The sequence below is a fragment of the Pan paniscus genome, chromosome 1 (assembly GCF_029289425.2).
Source record: "Pan paniscus chromosome 1, NHGRI_mPanPan1-v2.0_pri, whole genome shotgun sequence".
NCBI lineage: Eukaryota > Metazoa > Chordata > Mammalia > Primates > Hominidae > Pan > Pan paniscus.
The window spans coordinates 144,216,385-144,237,498 of record NC_073249.2 but is presented as its reverse complement, the minus strand read 5'-3'; the positions used below and the strand labels follow the sequence as shown (position 1 = coordinate 144,237,498).

At 35.7% G+C, this 21,114-nt stretch overlaps 1 long non-coding RNA gene across 2 annotated transcripts in view; it reads right to left on the bottom strand.

The window, feature by feature from the left end:
• The window catches only part of LOC129398632 (uncharacterized), a 223,541-nt gene that overhangs the window by 58,961 nt on the left and 143,466 nt on the right, over positions 1-21,114 (bottom strand). For both annotated transcript variants that reach the window (XR_010110881.1, XR_008626451.2), the window contains exon 2: positions 3,094-3,125. This is a non-coding gene — a long non-coding RNA (uncharacterized LOC129398632). The remainder of the gene's footprint in view (positions 1-3,093; positions 3,126-21,114) is intronic.

Genomic DNA, 21,114 nt, shown 5'->3' with positions numbered 1-21,114 from the left:
ACCCTGTTGATGCAGGACAACAGCCATGCCTGCAGATTCTCCAGCTCTCACCTGACCATCCATTAGTTTCTCTGAATCCTAGGCCAGGTGTGTGTTTATCTCTGTGAGGAAGTGGGCCAACTCTTTCGGTAGGTCACTGATATCATCTAAGGTGGAGGCTTAGAGAAGCTTAGAGGAACAAAGTTTACATTCTAAAATCTTGGGATCTATCTCACTTTGCGAGTTGCAGTTTGTCTTTGCTGTTACTTATTTCACATCTATCTTCTCTTCCAAAAGACCTGTTTTACACAGATAGAAGGCAACAGCTTCTCACAGACTGTTACACCAACTACCACAATTGCGTAAGTCAAAATCTCCTTAATAAATTCATGTCTATATGTGTATATGAGGATATATGTGCACATACACATTTATATGCATGTGTGCCTACATATGTGTGTATGTGTGCATGAATGTGTATATTATATATGTGTGTGTTTGTATATGTATATGTATATATGTGTGTGTGTATGTACATACACACATATACACACTCAGGCACACATATACACATATGTATATATAGTTTGGCTGGTACAAGTTCCTCAGATTGTGTTCTAATTGCCAACACATTATCTTTTTAACCTTGGTCCAGATAATTAAAAGATTACAATTGTGCTCTCTGTGCCTGGCTAACTCCCTTCCCTTCGTTCAACCTGAGCTCATTGGTCCCTTTCCTTGAGAAGTCTTCCCCAAACTCCTTAAAATTCTTTCAAATGAAGTTTGTTCCTTTACTTCACAGAAGTTTTCAAAATTTATATTGTGCATAAACATAAACTGAATTTATTTGTTTAATATCAATTTTCCTCAATAGATGGTAAGTCACAAAAAGACAGGAAACGCACCTGTTTTGCTTGTCGCCATCACCCAGAGCTTAACTCGGTGCCTAGAATGTATTAGGTGTCCAATGTAAGTTTTGAATGAAAGTTTATTGAAAGTCTATTCATACTCTTTCCATTCATCATTATCCTCTCTTGACCCTTTACTGTTGGTCTAGTAGATGCATCCATTGATATTCCTCAAGGCATTTGTTATGTATATTCATTCTGTGCCAATAACTGTTCCATTAAGCATAGCACCTGGAAGCTGGTGATTTTTTTTTTTTTTTTTTTTTTTTTTTTTTGTGAGACGGAGTTTCGCTCTGTTGCCCAGGCTGGAGTGCAGTGGCACGATCGTCACTGCAAGCTCCGCCTCCTGGCTTCATGCCATTCTCCTGCCTCAGCCTCCCGAGTAGCTGGGACTACAGGTGCCTGCCACCATGCCCGGCTAATTTTTTCTATTTTTCAGTAGAGACGGGGTTTCACCGTGTTAGCCAAGATGGTCGTGATCTCCTGACCTCGTGATCCGTCCGCCTCAGCCTCCCAAAGTGCTGGGATTACAGGCGTGAGCCACCGCGCCCGGCCCAAACCTGGTGATTTTTAGAGCAGCTTCTCCTACACCCTATGTAAAAGCCTTCCTCCTTCAACATCATGCTCTCCAGCTATAGTCCTCTACCTCCCCTCATCCCATTTATCTCCTGATCATCTGTCTGCTCCCCAGTATCACTTTCTGGAATTAGACCTTCATCATGCTTTCCTATGTTCATTTACACATGCATTTATTCAACAGATATTTTTTCAGGGCTTATGATGTGCCAGGCCTTGCGATGTTGTAATGAGGGACTTGATTTTCCTATTTTCCTGAATCCCAGAGAAAATCTGGAGCTGTTTCCTTTTAATCCAAACAAGGAAAAGTGCTGGGGACATTTCCTTCCACACCAGTACTGTTATCTCTGGTCATGTAAAATTCCCCTGACCGATTCTTGATGCTTAAGGCATTAGGAGTGTTGGAAGTTGCTGGGGGTTGAGTAGAGGGTCAATTTATATGGTATTTAGATGAGTTGAGAAAACCTTGAACACTCATACCTGCGAGACAGTACAGAGGTGAGATGCAGATGGCAGCTCATATGGTGCCTTTGCCAGAGAGCCTATAGGCTCCTGCCATAGCCCCTCAGCAAGGCACAGCTACCCTCATACTGTGCTTGCTTGCGTTTGCATAACCCAATACTTTATAGGTTTTCTTCTTCTGCTGCTAATAAGTTTTGGTAACATGACAGGCTCTTACTGAATTATAGTTTTCCATTTGCAAAATGGCTTTGGTGGTTGTCCTCTTACTTAAAAGCCCTGCTTTTATTATACAAAATTTGTCTTCATTTTCAGAACTATCTATTTTGAAATGAGCTTCAAGAGCCTAATTTTAGGTTAAAAGGCTAAATATTGATTTTTTTTTTCTCTTTACAACCTACTTATCATCACTTGTAGGTGTCTGCTCATTAGGAAGACTGTCATCGCAAAGAAATTCTCAGAAAGAACATCAATATATTTTTAAATATGGTATCACTACACTATATTTGATGCATTGTACCATAACTCCAGCTAAGGTTGAAGGACATGAATTTGATCTAACAAAAATATTTAGGGTTTTGAGGACTCTTCTTGCAGCACTCAAGATCCTTCATAGAGACGGTATAGTTTTGGATGAGTTAGGAATCAGGTCTTTTCTAGATAATTAGGCTTAAGGATGAAGACTCATGGTTATTGAGTGACTGAAATGATAAACCATGCAGTCTAAGATGGATAGAGAAGTAGGAGAGGTCAAGACCAAGCACAACTGGGAGGGAATAAAGCAATCGATAGGCTGAATATCTCCACAGATTTAAGAGAATATGAGAGAGCATGAAGGAATGAGAAAAATAAATGAATGTCAATGAACTGGAGAATAACAGTTAAAATTTCTGACAGGGAACAACTTGGGAATCTAAGCATATGGTCAGGAGTTTGAGTGGCTAAAGTAGAGTAAAAAACATGGTCATTGCAGTTCAGAAAATAAACTATGAAGTTAAGATGCATGATTATTATTGTTTATTTACCTTTCTCTAAAATTTTGTGAAGAAAAATACCATGCCTGTCTTACTCACCGTAATATCCCTAGTTCCAACACAGTGCCTAGTAGACAGTTGACACTCAATAAAAATTTGTTGGAGCAGTATCCATGTTAAAACATGCTTTCTCTTACCAATAGGATTTTGCAGGATCTTTGTCCTCTGGCTGGAATTAAAAAAAAAAAAAAAAGGTGTCCAAACTTTATCTTGTTAAATCATATAATCATTTGGGTCTCAGCTTAGTCATCAGTTCTACAGTAAGTCTTTCTTATATTACCATGCTTTAGTTATATATATTTTCTTTGAATTTTCATAGCAACCCTGGACTTCTTCTATTCTCAGACTTATTCAACTTGCTTCAGTGTAACTTCTTTTTTAATTTTCTGCCTCTTTCAATAGACTGAAATTTCAGCAGATCAAGGAGAGTGTTTTATTCATCATCATTTTTCCTCTCATTATAAAAGAAATAAATAACTTACTATTTTCTTCTCTCCTGCTAGTGAAACAATTTAACCTTATGTATTGCCCAGTCTTTATGAGGAAACTCAGTAACAAATTCACAAACATTGTAGATGTGAATGTAGATTAGTGCATATTTGTAGAGGATAAGTTAGCACCAATCAAAATTTAACATAGAAATACTGTTTGATGCTAAATTTCATTTGGAAAATTTGTCCTTCAAATGTATGTACATAATTAAAACAAGAGTGAGAGACTTTGCAAGCTTTGTTTGACTGTAAAAAACAATGAAAACAACTTAAATGGCCATCAATAAATAACTGGATATATGATCACTATGATGCATCCATATAATGGTATTCCATGTCAACATTAAATAGAATGTAATGGATATCAATATTTTTCTATGTAAAGTTCTGGAGATATTGGAGTATGTATATTGTGATGCTATTTGTGTCATTTTTAATACTACAATTTGCCTTTGAAAAACAAAGATTTGAACTATGCGGGTCTACTTATGTGCAGACATTTTTCACTAAATATATTGGAAAAATTTTTGGAGATTTGTAACAATTTGAAACAACTTGCAGAAGAACCACATAGCCTAGAAATATCAAAAAATTAAGAAAAAGTTAAGTGTGCCATTGATGAAAAAACATACGTAAAAACTAGTCTATTTTATCATTTACCATAAAATATACAAAAACCTATTATTAAGAGTTAAAATGTATCAAAACTTAAGCACATAAACACAGACTATACAAGCCACTAAACACAGGCAGGAGAAATGTAAACAAATGTAAAAATGCAGTATTAAATCATAGTCACATAAAATTAACTTCAGTACATACTGTACTACTGTAATAATTTCATAGCCTCCTCTGGTTGCTATTATAGTCAGCTCAAGTGTTGCGAGTATTTGCCCAAAACACCATGTGACACTAAATCATTTCTGCTTGAGCAGTTCACTCTCCAGTAAATTATCACAGTAAAAAATGATCTTTAGCAGTTCTCATGTGTTTTACATTGCGTTTAGTGCAATACCATAAACTTTGAATAAAACCATGGAGAAAAGTCATGACATTACAAGAAAAAGTTGAATTGCTTGATACTTACCAAAGATTGAAGACTACAGCTGCTTTTGCTCATCATTTGAAGATAAATGAATTCTGCCTAAGGACAATCGTAAAAGAATAGGGTATTTCTCAAGCTGTTGCTGCAGCTATGCCAGCAGGTGGGAAAACCTTGCACTTTTTGTAAAATATATTTTTTTATCTAGTACTGAAAATGAAGCTTTTATGTGGGTGTTCGGTTGCTGTAAGAAAGGCATACCTATAGACTGTAATATGATTTGAGAAAAAGCGAAGTCATTATATGACAACTTAAAGCAAAAAGAAGGTAAAGGATCTAAAGCTGGAGAATGTAATGCCAGCAAAGGATGGTTTGATAACTGTAGAAAGAGGTTTGATTAAACAAAAGTCATCATAGCAGTAGAAGCAGGTTCTGCCAACCAAGGGGCAGTAGATGAGTTCCCAGATGCCATTAAGAAAGTCAATGAGGAGAAAGGCTATCTTCCTGAATTGGTTTTTAATGTAGACAAAAGTACCCTGTTCTGGGGGAAAGAAAAGAAACAAAGGACATTTATTAGAAAAGAAGAGAAGCAGCCAGGTGCGGTGGCTCGTGCCTGTAATCCCAGCACTTTGGGAGGCCGAGGGGGGTGGCTCACAAGATCAGGAGATCAAGACCATCCTGGCTAACATGGTGAAACCCCGTCTCTACCAAAAATAGAAAAAAAAAAAAATAGCCAGGCGTGGTGGCTGGTGCCTGTAGTCCCAGCTACTCGGGAGGCTGAAGCAGGAGAATGGCGTGAACCCAGGAGGCGGAGCTTGCAGTAAGCTGAGATTGTGCCACTGCACTCCAGCCTGGGTGACAGAGCAAGACTCCGTCTCAAAAAGAAAAAAAATAAAAATAAAAAACAAAAAGAAAGAAAAGAAGAGAAGCAAGAGCCAGGATTTAAGGCAAGTAGGGACAGGCTGACTCAGCTGTTTTGTCAAATGCAGTTGGATTTATCAACAGTACTGCCCTTATCTAAACAGCTTCCAACCCATGAACTTAAAAGGAAAAAGGTAAACACCAACTGCCAGCCTTTTGTTTGTACAACAAGGTCTGGACAACAAGAACCCTTTATCTGGATTGGCTCCAATGATGCTTTGCTCCTGAAGTCAGAAAGCACCTTTCCAATAAGGGACTCCCTTTTAAAGTTTTTTTGACATTGGACAATGCTCACTGGGTACCCAGAACTCCATGAGTTAACACTGAAGGTGTCAAAGTGGTCTACTTGCCCCAAAACACAATGTCTCTAATTCAGCCTCTAGGTCAGGGGGTCATAAGGACATTTAAGGCTCATTACACATTGTACTCTATGGAAAATATTGCCAGTGCTTTGGTAGAGAACCTGATAGAAAGAACGTCAAGAAACTCTGGAAGGATTACACTTTTGAAGATGCCATCATTGTTATAGAAAAAGCATGAAAGCCATCAAGCCTGAAACAATAAGTTCATGCTGGAGAAAACTGTGACCAGAAGTTATGTGTGTCTTCAGAGGATTTATGAAAGTGCTGATAAAGGAAATAATGAAAGACTTGGTGGATATGGCAAAAAAAAAAAAAAAAAAAAAAGGTGGGGCAGGGAAGGATGAGGGGTTTTAAGAGTTGGAGAAAGTAAAAAGCTATCAGACACCACAGCAGAGAAATTAACAGAAGATGACATGATGTAGATGAGCACTTCTAATCAGTGCCAAACAATGAGAAAGAAAACATAGAAGAAGCACTGTCAGAAAACAAATTGACATTAGACAATCTGCAGAGGAGTTCTGATTATTCAGGACTGCTTTTGACTTCTTTTAGGGCATAGGCCCTTTTTTGAAACTAAAGCAAATGATGGAAGAAAAATTTGTCTCAATGTAGAAACATTTTCAGAGATACTAAAAAAATTAAGAAGTCAGACAGAAATTACCATGTATTTCTGTAAAGTTTCACAGATCATCCCTGCCTCTCCTGCCTCCCCTTCTACCTCCTTCAACTCTTCCACCTCTGTCACCCCCAATACAGCAAAATCAACTCCTCTTGTTCTTCCTCAGCCTACTCAACATGAAGACAAGGAGGAAGACTACTTTGATGATCAACTCCCATTTAATGAAGAATATATTTTTTCTTCTTTATGATTTTCTTAACATTTCTTCTAGGTTGCTTTATTGTAAAAGTATAGTATATAATACACATAACATACAAAATATGTGTGAATCAGCTGTTTCTGTTATCAGTAAGCCTTCCAGCAAACAGTAGGCCTTTTATTCTTTTTCCTTTTTTTTTTTTTTTTGAGAGGGAGTCTCGCTCTTTTGCCCAGGCTGCAGTGCAGTGGCGTGATCTTGGCTTACTGCAACCTCTGCCTCCTGGGTTCAAGTGATTTTCCTGCCTCAGTCTCCCAAGTAGCTGGGATTACAGGTGCCTGCCACCAAGCCCAGCTAATATATTTTGTATTTTTAGTAGAGACATGGTTTCACCATGTTGGCCAGGCTGGTTCAGAACTCCTGACCTCAAGTGATCCACCCGACTCGGCCTCCCAAAGTGCTAGGATTACATTGGTGAGCTACTGTGCCCGGCCAACACTAGACTATTAATAGTAAAGTTTTGGGTGAGTCCAAAGTCATATGTAGATTTTTCAACTGTGTGGGGGTGTTGGTCCCCTAATCCCTGTGTTGTTCAAGGGTCAACTTTATGTATGTATTATTTATACCAGCAAAAAAATGTATTTTTAATGAAATGAGATTAAATAATTTTTGGTGGTAATCTTTTAAAGTAACAGACTACGAATGAAAAAGATGACATTTTTTAATAATTGCTGAGATGCACTATGACTATGCTTTCAGTGCAGCTTTGCCAGCTGGAAACCTCTGTGGCTGCAGCACCTCTGACTGGATTTTGCTTGGGCCCTCTGGGCTTGCTCCTCCTATTTGGTCCTGCTGACTGCACTCGGCTTTCACTACCTGCCAGATCTCACACCCATGCACCTACTGCAGCTCTGTGCTAGGCTCACAGCCTGTCCAGGCATGTTTTGACCAGCTTCCACCTTGGGCACTGATGTCTGGATGAGGGGGATGCAGTGGCATGCAAAATTTTGGAAATACCAGCAACCATGGAGCCCCAGATTTTGCTCAGGGAATCCCGAGGTCTGAGTCCCAGGAAGAATTACAGTGTGTTACAGCTCGTTCATATTACAGCTTGGTTGTTCCGACCGACCACATGCTTCAGGAGATGGGGGCATGTCATAGCTCATTCAGTCTCACAGCCTCACTGTGGCCCATGGCTCCTCGCCTGGCCCAGCCCCATACCGCTGCTTCCTGTCACATGGGGTGAACGCCTGGCGCTGGAAGAGGGCAGGAGGGTTACAGTGTTACAGCTCCTTTTGCACCCACCATTCAGTGGGTTCTGGGTTCTTGTCCCACAACCAAGAAGAATGAGGTTACATGGACATCTGAGAGTGAGCAAGTCAAGGAAGAATTGTATTGAGTGACAGAAAAGCTCTCAACAATGAGAGGAGACCCAAAATGAGTACCCCTCTGTGTGAGAGAAGCCCTGAAAGCGTGTAGCCCATGTGTGGCTGAGTCCTGGGTATTTATGGGCTCAGAATGGGGGAGTGCATGCTGATTGGTCCATGGGAGGACCTGGAAAAAGCACCATTTGATTGGCTAAAAGACATTGAGGAAGTTCTCACTCTGACTGTGGACTGGCAGCTCGGTTTTCAGGCTTTAAATTGTCTTTGGTTTGAAGGTTGGGTTTCAGCCAGGACCAGCTTCTGTCTGCCTAGGAATTTGTCTGCTGCTGCTATCATTATGAGTAATTTACATCATCTTTTTAATGTTATACTACTCTCCACTGTTTTTTTTTAAGACCTCTCAATTGTTTATTTTAATTATCTTAGCTTTTACAACAGATGTGTATCTGCATCTGTAAACATTTCCTCCAATATTTTCTTTGGCTTTTAGAACTTGCATTCACTGAAGCAAATATTTCTCATCCTCACTACTATCTTCAAAACTGATCCCTAACCTCTTCATCAGCTGTTGATTTTGCCTACTATTTCCTCAAGAAATTAGGGAACTCAGGGTCTAAATGGAATTGCCCCAAATATTTCTCCTATCTCCTAAACCCAGTTGTATTAGTCTGTTTTTACATTGCTGATAAAAACATACCTGAACTGGGAAGAAAAGGAGGTTTAATTTGACTTACAGTTCCACATGGCTAGGGAGATCTCATAATCATGGTGGAGGGTGAAAGGCACTTCTTACATGGCAGCAGCAAGAGAGAATGATGAGGAAGCAAAAGTGGAAACTCCTGATAAACCTATCATATCTCATAAGACTTATTCACTATTATGAGAATAGCACAGGAAAGACCTTCCCCCATGATTCAATTACCTTCCCCTGGGTCCCTCCCACAACACGTGGGAATTCTGGGAGATATAATTCCAGTTGAGATTTGGGTGGGGGCGCAGCCAAACCGTATCACCAATCTTAGAAGACAAGGGGCTCTTCCTCTGCTCAAGGCCAATGCTGTGGATCTGATCTATCTCATAAATTACCTCCTTTCTCTCTCTCTCCCCACTGGATCTGTGCCCTTGTACTATAAGCATGCTAAAGTCTCTTCCTTCATAAAGAAAAATAAATACATTATTAACAAATAATCCTCTTCTGGCCTGGAGTAAGAGCCCTCTTTTCTGGGCCCGAAGTAGATGAAACATGCCAATTCTATTTTCATGATTAATAATCACTCCCAAATTTACTGACATATGGTTTTAGTTATCAACACTCCACTAAAACTTTTTCTAAAAATCACTGAAGCACACATTTAAAATTGAATTGAATCAATTCATTTTTTTTCCTATTCTCCTCTTACTATACTGAACACTGTTTGCCACTCACTTCTACCTGAAAAACTCTGTTCTCTTAGCTTCTATTGTTCTTGAACTCCTAACCATTCTTTTTCATTTTTTTGTAAGTCCTTTCTCCTTGACCACCCTGTCAAATATGAAGTGCAATATGTTAGCCATTGCTGTTTCTTTAGGCCTACATAGTATTTAAAAGGGACTCGAAATAATTCTAAATATTTAAAAATTGTTCAATTTTACATAAAAAAATTGGACTTTACAATTCCTCTTGAGAAATCAGAATATATGTTAGTAACACGTTGTACACATACCCCATGCAAAATTGGTAGAACTGTGTAAACACTGCCTCAATACACAAGTCATGCACTACTTCTTATTAATTTTAACTTGCAACCAGCCCACTCCACTCCTTTATATCACTTGCCTTATCTTATAAATCAGAGAACTCTAAACATTTTGATTACACAGCCCTGCAGTAAAAATGTTTCAGCATTGATTTCCATATATGTACAATTTTACATATAAATTATATTCCAATAGATTTTTAATTTCTAGAAGTTCTTTTCTATTATTTCACATATCTTCTATTTTCACTGTCTTGAGATTTTCACTTATTTTCTTCTATTACTTTTATGTTTCTTTAATGTTTTTGATAATTTCTTACATACTTTCTTCAATTGTTTTATTATCTGATGTTCTTGGACAATCTAATCCTTCTGCTTATATCTGCTGACTTTCTGTCATGACTGAATATTTTTTCATGAGATATATGACTTTGATTTTTAAGTATATCTCCAGTGAGACATTTTCTATAAAATCTTATAAAACTTAAGTGGACAACATGCCTCTCCAAAGCCTGGCCTTTGCTTCTACCAGAGTTCCAAACATATAGGTGGCCTGAGACAAACTTTTTATGCTGCTTTCTTGTCTTGGGAGATTCCATGATTACTAGGTAGTAAAAAGTCCAGACAACGTCAGATCATAGACCTTTTGTATTGGGTGGTCTGTGGCTAGAAATTCTCAGGGACAAATTTCTATTTTCTTCTAATACACAGGATTTAAGACAGACAAGTTCCATTATTATCTTTCTGGAATGCTGGTCATATTATTTTCAGTTCATTCTGCACAAAGTCTTAATTTCATAGGTGGTGGCCTAGATTTCTGTCCGTACACAGGCATTCAATCACCTGCTCCAAACTTACAAATAGTTGGTCCACACCTGCCCACCTGCTATCTTCCCTGCTTTTAAGAACTTGCCTCACTTTTTTTTTAAACTTGAAGTGTTTTTTTTTAGTTTCCAGGGGAATAGAGCTGTACATATAACTGGATATTTGTCTCATAACATCTAGCTTTTCCAGACTTCCTATAGAAAAAATCTTTTCATGTTATTTTGTCCACCATATGTGCAAAACCAGAAATCCATGTTTAAAAACTATATATAGGCACTATGGTGCTAATAGATTATGTATCTTGTAAACCACACACAAGATGAGAAATTTCAAAAGGATTCATAAACTTAAAAAACAACATGCCCATAGTATTTTGGCTTTTCTTAAAATTGTGTTTTATTGTTAGTAGCATAGATGAATATGTTTACTTTTTAAAATTCTGGTTTAAATCTTTCTGAAACAATGACTTAATCCAGTTTGTTTCAAAGTGGCTGTCATAGCTGGAAAGGATACTACTAAAACTCTATAGATACAAGTGGGAGAAAGACACATTTAGTAAATTATCCTACATTTCTTCTCAAAAATTATTCTAGGTATTATTTTTTAAGTTTCATTGTAAATGTCTGTCTTGTTTGATATAAAACAGTTCTTCTTGCAAAGGCTTCGGTAATACTTAGTAAGACTATTCTTTTGGAATATTTTCTAAAAGGAGCTTAAAAATTCTGCTTTCAATTTTTTAAAGCGTTCATGTATGAACATTTTTATTTACAAATCATATAATAAAGAAAATATTTCCAAACTTCCTCAATGCACTTTCCATAGTACAAGTTTCCTACTCATTGTTAAAGTATCATGTTTACCTTGCAGGGAGTATCTATTATTTTTTAATAATATGTGAAAATGCTCTTGACAACTACTTATAAAAGTCATCAATTTGAAGCTTTTTTTAAAAAAAACATTAAATGACACTATTTAAAAACTTTCTATTGTGGAAAATGCTAAACTTTCACAGAAATAGAGAATATAGAATAAAGAACACTATTATATCTTTCCTTGTCTTTCATAACCTTGACACTTTCAAAGAGATCATGTCAACTGTTTTGCAGAATGTTTCTCAATCTGGCTTTTTGTGATGTTTTCTCATGATTAGATTAAGGTTTGGGATTTGAATGAAAAATACCACAGAGCCACAGTGGTCCTATGCCATTCTTGATGCATTGTATTAGGGTGTGCATGATGGTAAGTTTTATTACTGATAATATTAATCTTAATCACTGGTATAAGGTGGTATTTGCCAGATTTTTCTACTGTAAAGTTAACTATGATAAATGTTATTAAATGTGTTTTTGGCATCTTTGGAGATGATATCTTTTCCTTTTGCTCTATTAAATGATAATTTATATTAATGGATTTCCTGATATTGAATTACCTTTATACTTAAAATAAACTTCACAGGGTCATGATGCAATAGCACGTAACAGTGTATTTGCTGACAAGAGAATATGTAAATGTCCTACTTTAGTAGTTGATGACAAATTGTTTCCAAGTAGAGTAGTTATACACATCCCAAGGATAGATGAGAATTCCTGTTAACCCATATTCAAGCCAATATCAGAATTGTTCAACTTTTAATTTTTCCAATGAGTAGGAAATTTGTATGTGTAAAAAATATATAGATACAGTTTTAATTTAAATTCTGATTACTAACCAGGTGGAACAGTTTTTTCCATATGATTAAGAATCTACAGTGTTTCTTCTTCTATGAAATGCCTGTTCATTCTTTGCCCAATTTTTTATTGGGTTGTTTGTCTTTTTCTTAATGACTAATGGATATTAATTCTCTCTATCTGTTTAATGAATACATTTCCTTAGCTTGTCTTTTTTTTTTTTTTTTTTTTTTTTTTTTGTCTTTTGGAGACAGAGGCTCACTCTGTTGCCAGGCTAGAGTGCAGTGGCGTGATCTTGGCTCACTGCAACCTCCATCTCCTGGGTTCAACTGATTCTCCTGCCTCAGCCTCTCAAGTAGCTGGAATTACAGGCACCCGCCACCATGCCCAGCTAGTTTTTGTATTTTTAGCAGAGACGGGGTTTCACCATGTTGGCCAGGCTGGTCTCAAACTCCTGACCTCAGGTGATCCACCCGCCTCGGCCTCCCAAGGTGCTGGGATTACAGGCATCAGCCACCACAGTCAGCCTTCAATAGCTCTTTTTAAGTACTTTGCCATAAGACAACTAGAAAATCTTTTTTTTTTTAGTACAATATGTTTTTAAGGTCAATTTTATCTCATGAGGTGGGATTATCATTATTTAAAGTAATATATTCTAGCAACCCACTTTAAAAAAACACTGCTTTTGTAGAACAAGCTGCAAACACATGAATAAGCCCAGTTCCACTGTCAATTCCTCATTATTATAGAATGCTCTCTCTTCTCTCAAGTTATGTGATGTGGCACACCTGACATCTGATCTAAGGACCAGATGAGTAGGATGGGACAACCTTCACGCTTACTATTAATGACATTTAACTTAATCATATAACTCCCTGCAAAAAACTCTTCTGTAGCTCATAAGGGTCCTTACTGAACTTGGCTGGCCATCAGTGCCATGCCAGGCTATCTAAAAGTGATCCTATATTACCTTCTTAGCCTCTTCTCCCATCTTTACCAGTTTTAGAATCTCACAATCTTCCAAAAGCCTCATGCCAGTCAACAATATATTTTTCTTGGTTAATTTCTTGTCTCTAGAATCCTCTTCCCTCCTCGCTTTACCACACTTGCCCCTCCTCATTCTGCAACACATAGTTCAGTCATTGTTGCCTCTGGGAAATCTACAAATTATTAAACTCTAAACACATTTTTGCAGTTGTCTTTTTCCCTTATCAGACTGTAAGATCCTAGAGGGCCAGGCTTGTGTTTTATTGATGGTTTCAAACCCAGATGCCAGCATAATCCTGGTATGTAAAAAAGTACGTATTTAATAAATGTTTCCTGAATGAAATTGAATCAAACTTGACACTTAGTAAAGGTTGGTGGATATGATTTTATTTGATATGACGGCTTTTATGAAACCACCAATTGACTGGGAAAAAAAAAACGCCCCTCAAATAAGGAATATTTCTGGCATTCCTTTCAGTGAACATTTGTCTTTAATTGATTAATGTAAAGCCTTCTTTTAGTTAGTTATTTGCTCCAGAAAATGCAAGTCCCTTGACAGCCAAATTCCCTTTAATTTCATTTTCTGAGTCGGGGGAAAAAAGAAAGCTTTTTATTTATGAACCTTACAAAACATTCTTATAACATCTGATGCACAAATATTGATCCAGGAAGGTGTTACCTCCTGTGGTTACCCTGTGGGTTTCCACTTTGAATTGCCAGGGAACTCACACTGAAATAGGAAAGTAATGTCATGTTATACGTCCTTTTTCTAATACTTAGTCTTGAAAGTCAAATATTTTTTAAGCTCACAATAACATGTACAGACATCTAACATCAGAAAAATAAAAAAGTATATTTTAAGAAAACTCCTGCCTTTTTTTAAAAGAAAACATTTTTTAGTTGGCACAGAAAAAATTAGTTAATTAATCCGTGAATAATAAGACTGAAATTTAAGTTGCAAGATAGTTGTATTTGTTCATAAAGAATTGTTGTAATGATTCGATGACTCATTATTTCCTCCCTACAAAACAGTACTTTGTTCTTAAAATCTGTGCATTTAAGCTGAGAAAAGAAGAATAATATTTATGTTCAGAGACAAGAAAAGAAATTGCAAGAGATTTAACTTTTTTATATACTGCCAATATCCATTTGACAACTGCTTGGCCTCTGGCCAGTCACAATCGAACCCCCCAACAAGACTGTCAAACTACTTTAAATTTATTTCCAGATAAAAATCATGTTTTAATTTTTTTTAGTGACATTGAAAGAAAATTTAAGAAACATTCCAACCATAGTTATTATAAATTTAGATATATAATAGCTTCATCCTAGAATAAAAGACTTTATCCAACCAAGTGATTTGAGACAATAAAGTGTAGAATTCTATACATAATTTCAAAACTCCAGTTATATAAAAGTGTTAAAGGAGTGAAGGAAAGAGAGGCAATAGTTTAGCAGCAACCAACAATATAACATGCCTGTCCATAAAAGAAATATTCAATTAATTGTTATTGATTAATTCATCCAGTAAACTCTCCCCTCACCTAAATGAAGGGGCCTGAATCTGGGGATGAATACTATAGGGAACAAATTTTGATTCAATATGAGAAAATACCAATTACTGTGCCTGAGAAAGGATAGGCCTACTTTGAGAAGGGAGACGTCCATTCATTGGAAGAAAAAACTGCTTGAGGTATAATCGCAGAATTCATCAGTTAAGGCAAAATATTGTATTCAAACTTTTTGTTTTTTAAATATCAGAACCACTTAAGTCAGTCTTAAATATTATAGATGACAACCCCAAAATTTTGTTTTTGTGTGTTATATCTATTGATATTTACCATATTATAAAATAAAATGGAAAAAATTTAAACTATATTACCTATTTATTTAAATAAAACAATAGTAAATATAAACATTTTTGAAAATGTATCTAAAGTTTTTTAAAAATTAGGGAGAAGAATGGCAGTTCTTCACATTTTTGCAAATCACTTTAATATCTAGTGTAATAGAAGAAAGCTGGATTATCATACCTATTTCTGCAGTCTGTCAATTGCACTATTACATGTATGCAGTCTCTGGAAAAGTCCACAGCTCACTTACAAAGAAATGAAAGTTAAAGAGCAAATAACATCCTACTATTATTGTAAAAAATAGTTTTGTCCCTGAAAAGATCAATGTGACCTTAAAGGGTCCTGAGAAACAATGTACTTTGAAATCTAAAAGGTCTTTTAAGGTATCTGATTCTATTCAAAGCAAATCACCTTCCTACTTTCAGTTTCTAAACCACAATGATACATAATTATCTGATTTTTTAAAAAAATAGAATTAAATACAGAGATGAGTAACTTTGGTTGTTTTTTTTAACCCTCATGGTTTTTATAATCTGTGGATTTAGCCATGAAAAGCAAAATACATATATAGTCATGCACATACATATACCCATTTAAAGTTGATAAAGGGGATTATGTCTAAAAAAAAAAAAAAACCTCAGAGTTATAGTTCTGTCTCCAAAATTTGTTAGGAATATGACCTCAGAAAAGCCAGTTAATCCCAGTGACTGCATACATCACATCATTCTTGGTAGGATTTTTCAAAAGATAATAATAAAGGACAATTTCATTGATTCATATTATTTTTGTGGTTTTTTTCAAATGTAATAATCTTTTTGTAATTTCTTAGCTAGGTTTGCCCTTTGCTTCTTTGTTTCGTGTGTGTGTGTGTGTGTGTGTGTGTGTGTGTTTCCAACTGGCCAGTAAATACCCGGACAGACAGTGGTATGGCCCTTAACTGTCTGGCACAAGGCCCAATTATACTTTATCGAAAGCCAAAGCATTACTTCTTATAAAAACTATCAGTAAAATGTAACGTAACGTTTTCTATTTTAACCGCGAGCTCTTGAAGGACAGAAACTTTGTCTATGTTGTATATGTTTGTATTCAAAATAATGCCTCACACAGTATAGATGCTAACGGCATGTTTGTTAAACGAATGAGTAAATAATTGGTAAATTAATAAAAAAACAATCCTCAAATCTCTATATCTGTTAATTTCTGAAACTTTGTCCTAAAATTTTCTAAATATAAATACTATTGTCAACTTCAAAATAGTATACCCTAGTAGTATTTCAAGTGTAAGAAGGAGTTTAAAGGATACCTGTTTTCTCGATTAAGAAATGCTCCCTGTAATAACCCTTATAAATGTCATCTTTTTTCCTGTTGAAAACTAAATAGTGGGAAACTCACTCCTCATGAAGCAGCTCATTCCACTAGATAACCTGATCTTTCTTATGCCGAAAATGTATCCCACCTCTTTCCTAATGCCTAAATTTTAAGTCCGTTTTTTTCAGCTCTGCAATCCTGAGTAGATAAAAGCATCACCAGCATAATCTCCGAGCACAAATTGACTCTCCTGAATCCATAAAAATACTTACTGCCTGACTATTTCTGATCTGTCTATGTTGCCTTTCTGTAACCACAACAGAGGCAGAGTGAGCTATTTATGTACTCGAGGTGAGACTCTCTTCCTGCACTATCCCGTCGCCATGACTGCGCACTCGACAGGTTTTCTCTATATTTCCATTCATTGCCAGCCACTATCATCCGTTGGAAAAACTGAATGCATGTAAATTTGAAGAAGAATGTGAAGAAATTGAAATTGATCTAGACAACATTTTTTTTTAACTCTACCATGTGTCAGATATAGGCATAGTAGATAGGCAAAGGCATAGTTTGTGCTCTGAGCTATTTACTGGAAGAGACAGACATGTACAAAATAGAATTTTGTTTAAGTCAAAGCAGGCTTTCAGAAATAGTGTGGCAACTATAAACGAAATGAGTGCCAAAGACAAGAGCTTAATTCTGATTGGAAGGATGAGGAAGAAAAAAGTTAATGGATTGGAGAAACTGCTGGAATTAAGTATGAATGTCAAGAGAGTAGTGATATTGATTAAAGTAGGCATCTGTAAAACCATCCAGATAATAAATCTAATCTATTCCTATCAATTTTCATCCCAATGGAACTTCTTGCATGATTTGGTGTGTTGACTTTCTCTTCCTTCCTATTTCTCGAAATATTTCTCCATTTTGACTCCCAAGTCACTTAATTACTCTTATCTCCCACCTCTTTTTTATAATAGCCATGATTGTCAACTCCTTCAATCCCTTAGGCAAAGGAATTGTCTTCCCTAAGTGGTCTCAGTGACATCACAGTTCCTTCAAATTCTGCTCTGTTTTTGAAGTATGGGTAGTGTTTTTCTAGAATATTTTTAATTTCTTGAGTTGTCAAGGAATTGCCATGTGCAAATTGGCTAACATAAATTGAACAATATGGACCACAAAAAACTTATCAATAGTGAGTTTAAGTATCAATGTTCTTAAATAATTTGCTATCTTTTTAAATAAATTATGAGAGACACATGTTTATCTCTACAATACCCTCACTCACTCACACTCTATGCCTTAATGAGTGAGACATAGTCTGCATATGAAGATTACACAGAACCCCTCAGCCTGCCTCATTTTGTACTGCATAATTTGCTTTATTTTCCTGAATATTTTAGGAAAGATTCATCAACACTCTGGGGATGTTGTACACATGTGTTTGGCATTTCTCACATGTACACCGTGTGGTGGCATCAATATTTCCTGCCCTCACAAAATGGATCTAAGTTGGAAGCTACAGCATTTTCCATGGCTTGCTCTTAACAGTCGTAGTCTATTGTACATAATGAGGATGCTATAAATGATTTAAGACTAAGTTAGTTTTATTTAAGGGAGCAGATGACGCTATGACATAGCCGAAACATTGTTCATATTTAACCACCTCTTCTTTTTGGTGTTCCATGTTGCTAAATATATTTTCTAATCCTTCCTAATTCAATTAAATGAGTTAGCTGCCACCCAATTAGTCAACTACAGTCAAAAAGTCACAAACAGTCTGTTTGGGGTCTTCTGCTCATTAATAGAGCTCACATCTACCCAAATTGTTAACAGAGATAGATCTCTAATGGCCACTTTCAGATAAAATAAAAATCATACAACAAATGACAGAAAACAGTCTGGAAAAAATAATGTTCTGGAGTGGAATTAACAAATTGGGATTCAGTTCACTGCTACCAAGACACCAAAATGCCTGCTACTGTCCATGATCAGTTGTACACATGTGATTCTATCTAGCATCAATAGTTTGACGAATTGACTTTTTTTTCTGCATTTTCTCCTTTGCCTTATAGACAAAACAATTGACTCCTTTAGACCATATATAATTTAATATTTACTAATACAAATATAAAATGTGATCCTTAAAATGTTTTTAAAACAATAATTCAGTGTCAGTTATGTTTTTAAAAGTGAAGTTTTTAAAGTATTTTAATCATTATTTTAGTAGCAAAATTATTTGCTAAACAAGCAGAATTAACTCATGGCAAATAAAAATTTTAAAATTATATTTTTAATGTTGTCAGATTTGAAAAACTCACATTTTACCTGAGTAAATAAGTAATAAAGATGTCATTGTCTTTTTTTTAACCATTGACAATTTCATATAGCAAAATAAGTCTCTATAGGTATATCGTAGAGATGTTTTAGTGTACTGTTTGCACTGTTTGATAATGAACACATCAATAATTTGGGTATAATAAAAAGTATAATTTTCAGAATAAAATAACTGTTTTAATCCTTCATAGATTTTCCAAAACCATGAAAAATAGCATAAATCCAATACGATGAGGTGAAACTTATTACCACAGAGTTGCTGAAGCTGAATGTATTGTTTCTGGAAATGGATTATTACTCTGCAGCCAAATAGATTTGATATTTGTATATATCTACCAAGTATAATATGAACTGGAAATTTAGCCAATATATGGTTTATTTGATCAAGTTAGACAACTAATTTAGAAAATGAAAGGTCTTTAGTGTCCTATTTCACTCGACTGTCTCCACTGATCCTATTATGGGAGAACTGCCAAATCTCTACTTCATTTCGGGTGATGGAGACAGCCCTAAGAAAAATGTATGGGAGTTATTTCGTTGTGAGTTTTTAATCTTTTAAGTTTTCCACTGAAACTTGTTTCATTAAAATGGGAGAAACCTGTCAGAGAGCTGTCTCTGTAGTTTGTATTATTCCTTTAGATTTGGTGATCTGCTTTATGTACAGAACTCCCCCCATGACGGGTTATTGTGCTTTCTAAGCCATACGCTTTTCTGGCCATGTTTTGAATTTGTGATGACATTGTTTTGGTTTAATTGACATCTAATGTATGTTTTAGATTAGTTTGATTCTCATTTAAGGTAACATTTAATAATAGTCTCAGAATTTGAAAGTTTTTCCACCACTCACATGCAGAATAGTTACTAGAGATGCCAATTTATGCCACACAAAAAAGCTATTTATTCCTTCAGTATCTGCTAATTTGTTCTTTAAAAAAAATGAATATTTTGACTGGAGGCAGAATCCATCCTTTTCCTTAGTGAAAAGCTATTTTCAAATTTTACCTTTGATCAAATTCACAAATACTTTAAAAAAATGGATCACTTTTTGTATGGTAATGTTATTCTCAGGAATATAAATGTGATGCTTCCTTTTGTGACATTTTCTTTGGGAGTGGGACGTTGTGGCATGGCAAATGGAACTTTCTAGGCTTTTTGTCTCCTTTATACTCATTTGCTTTCTATTGTTCAAGACTGGATTTAAAACTAACCTTGTCTTTTTTGGTACTTTTTTTCCATAGGCAAAAATTCTGGGACTTTGAGATGCCAGAAGCATACAGGTTACGGTTAAAAGCATTTTTAGTTATAAAAAGTTTAAATATTAATAATAATTGGAATCGTTCTCAGTTTTGTAATCCTTAACTCTTGAGAGGAAAGTAAACTGGAATGCAGAGACTGATCTCAGATGATTAATTCAAGGTCACACAGGGGAGCAAGAATGGGAATTGTGTGTTCTTAATGCTCTACTCATCTTAATGAGCCTTCTTAACAACTATGATTGATGGATTACACTTGTTAAACACTTAATATCTATAGTAAATTAACCCAGCACTTTGAATTTAGAATGGAATACAATAGATTTTAGTCATGGACTCTATTTTTAATAAGATTTTAAGCTGATCAGTAAAGGAAGATGCACAGATATGTTTTTCCATTTAAGAACCATAAACTAAAGATTCATAGGATGCTAGACACTGCTGAAATTGAGGATGTGAAGATGGGTGAGACAAGGTATGACTCTTACCCTGAAAGACAGAAAAGTCTAGTTTAAGAGACAGTCATGTGATAAAAAATTATACTTAAAGAAACAGATAAGAGATAAGAGAAACTATGTTTAATAAGATGAAAAGTTAAGAAAAACTATCTATCTGTGAAAATGACATATTGTCCATATTACATCAAAATGCTATTTTATCTAGATGATAAGTTTACTGATGGCCGGGGCTATACCTCACAATGCTTTCACATCTTCCATAGGATATATAAAAGTGTCATAGCATATATAGCCGTCCTTGACATCTGCAATGGATGGTTCCAAATAACTTCAACAATTCCAAACTTGAAAATACTGTACTCTCTAGAGAACACATTTTCCACTAGAAGTTAGTTATAACAATGCCACACGTTTTCTAGCCAGTGACTCACTGTCATTCATATGCTGGTCTCCCAGATTAAAAAAAAAATCCACAACACAGAAAAAAATTCACATTTTACACACCAAATATCTTTCTTCTCATTTATGATAGTCAAAACTTGAATGCTATATTATCGAAGGTACAGATAGGAGATGGTCAGTGAACATTTGGTAAATAAACTGAGATACTCCACAAAAGGCCACATGTTCAGGAATGATTTCCATAATTATGAGAAAAGTATAATTGGAAGTATGAAGCACGGAGTGATGTATTTCACTGGATTAGCATTTCTGACTAGTT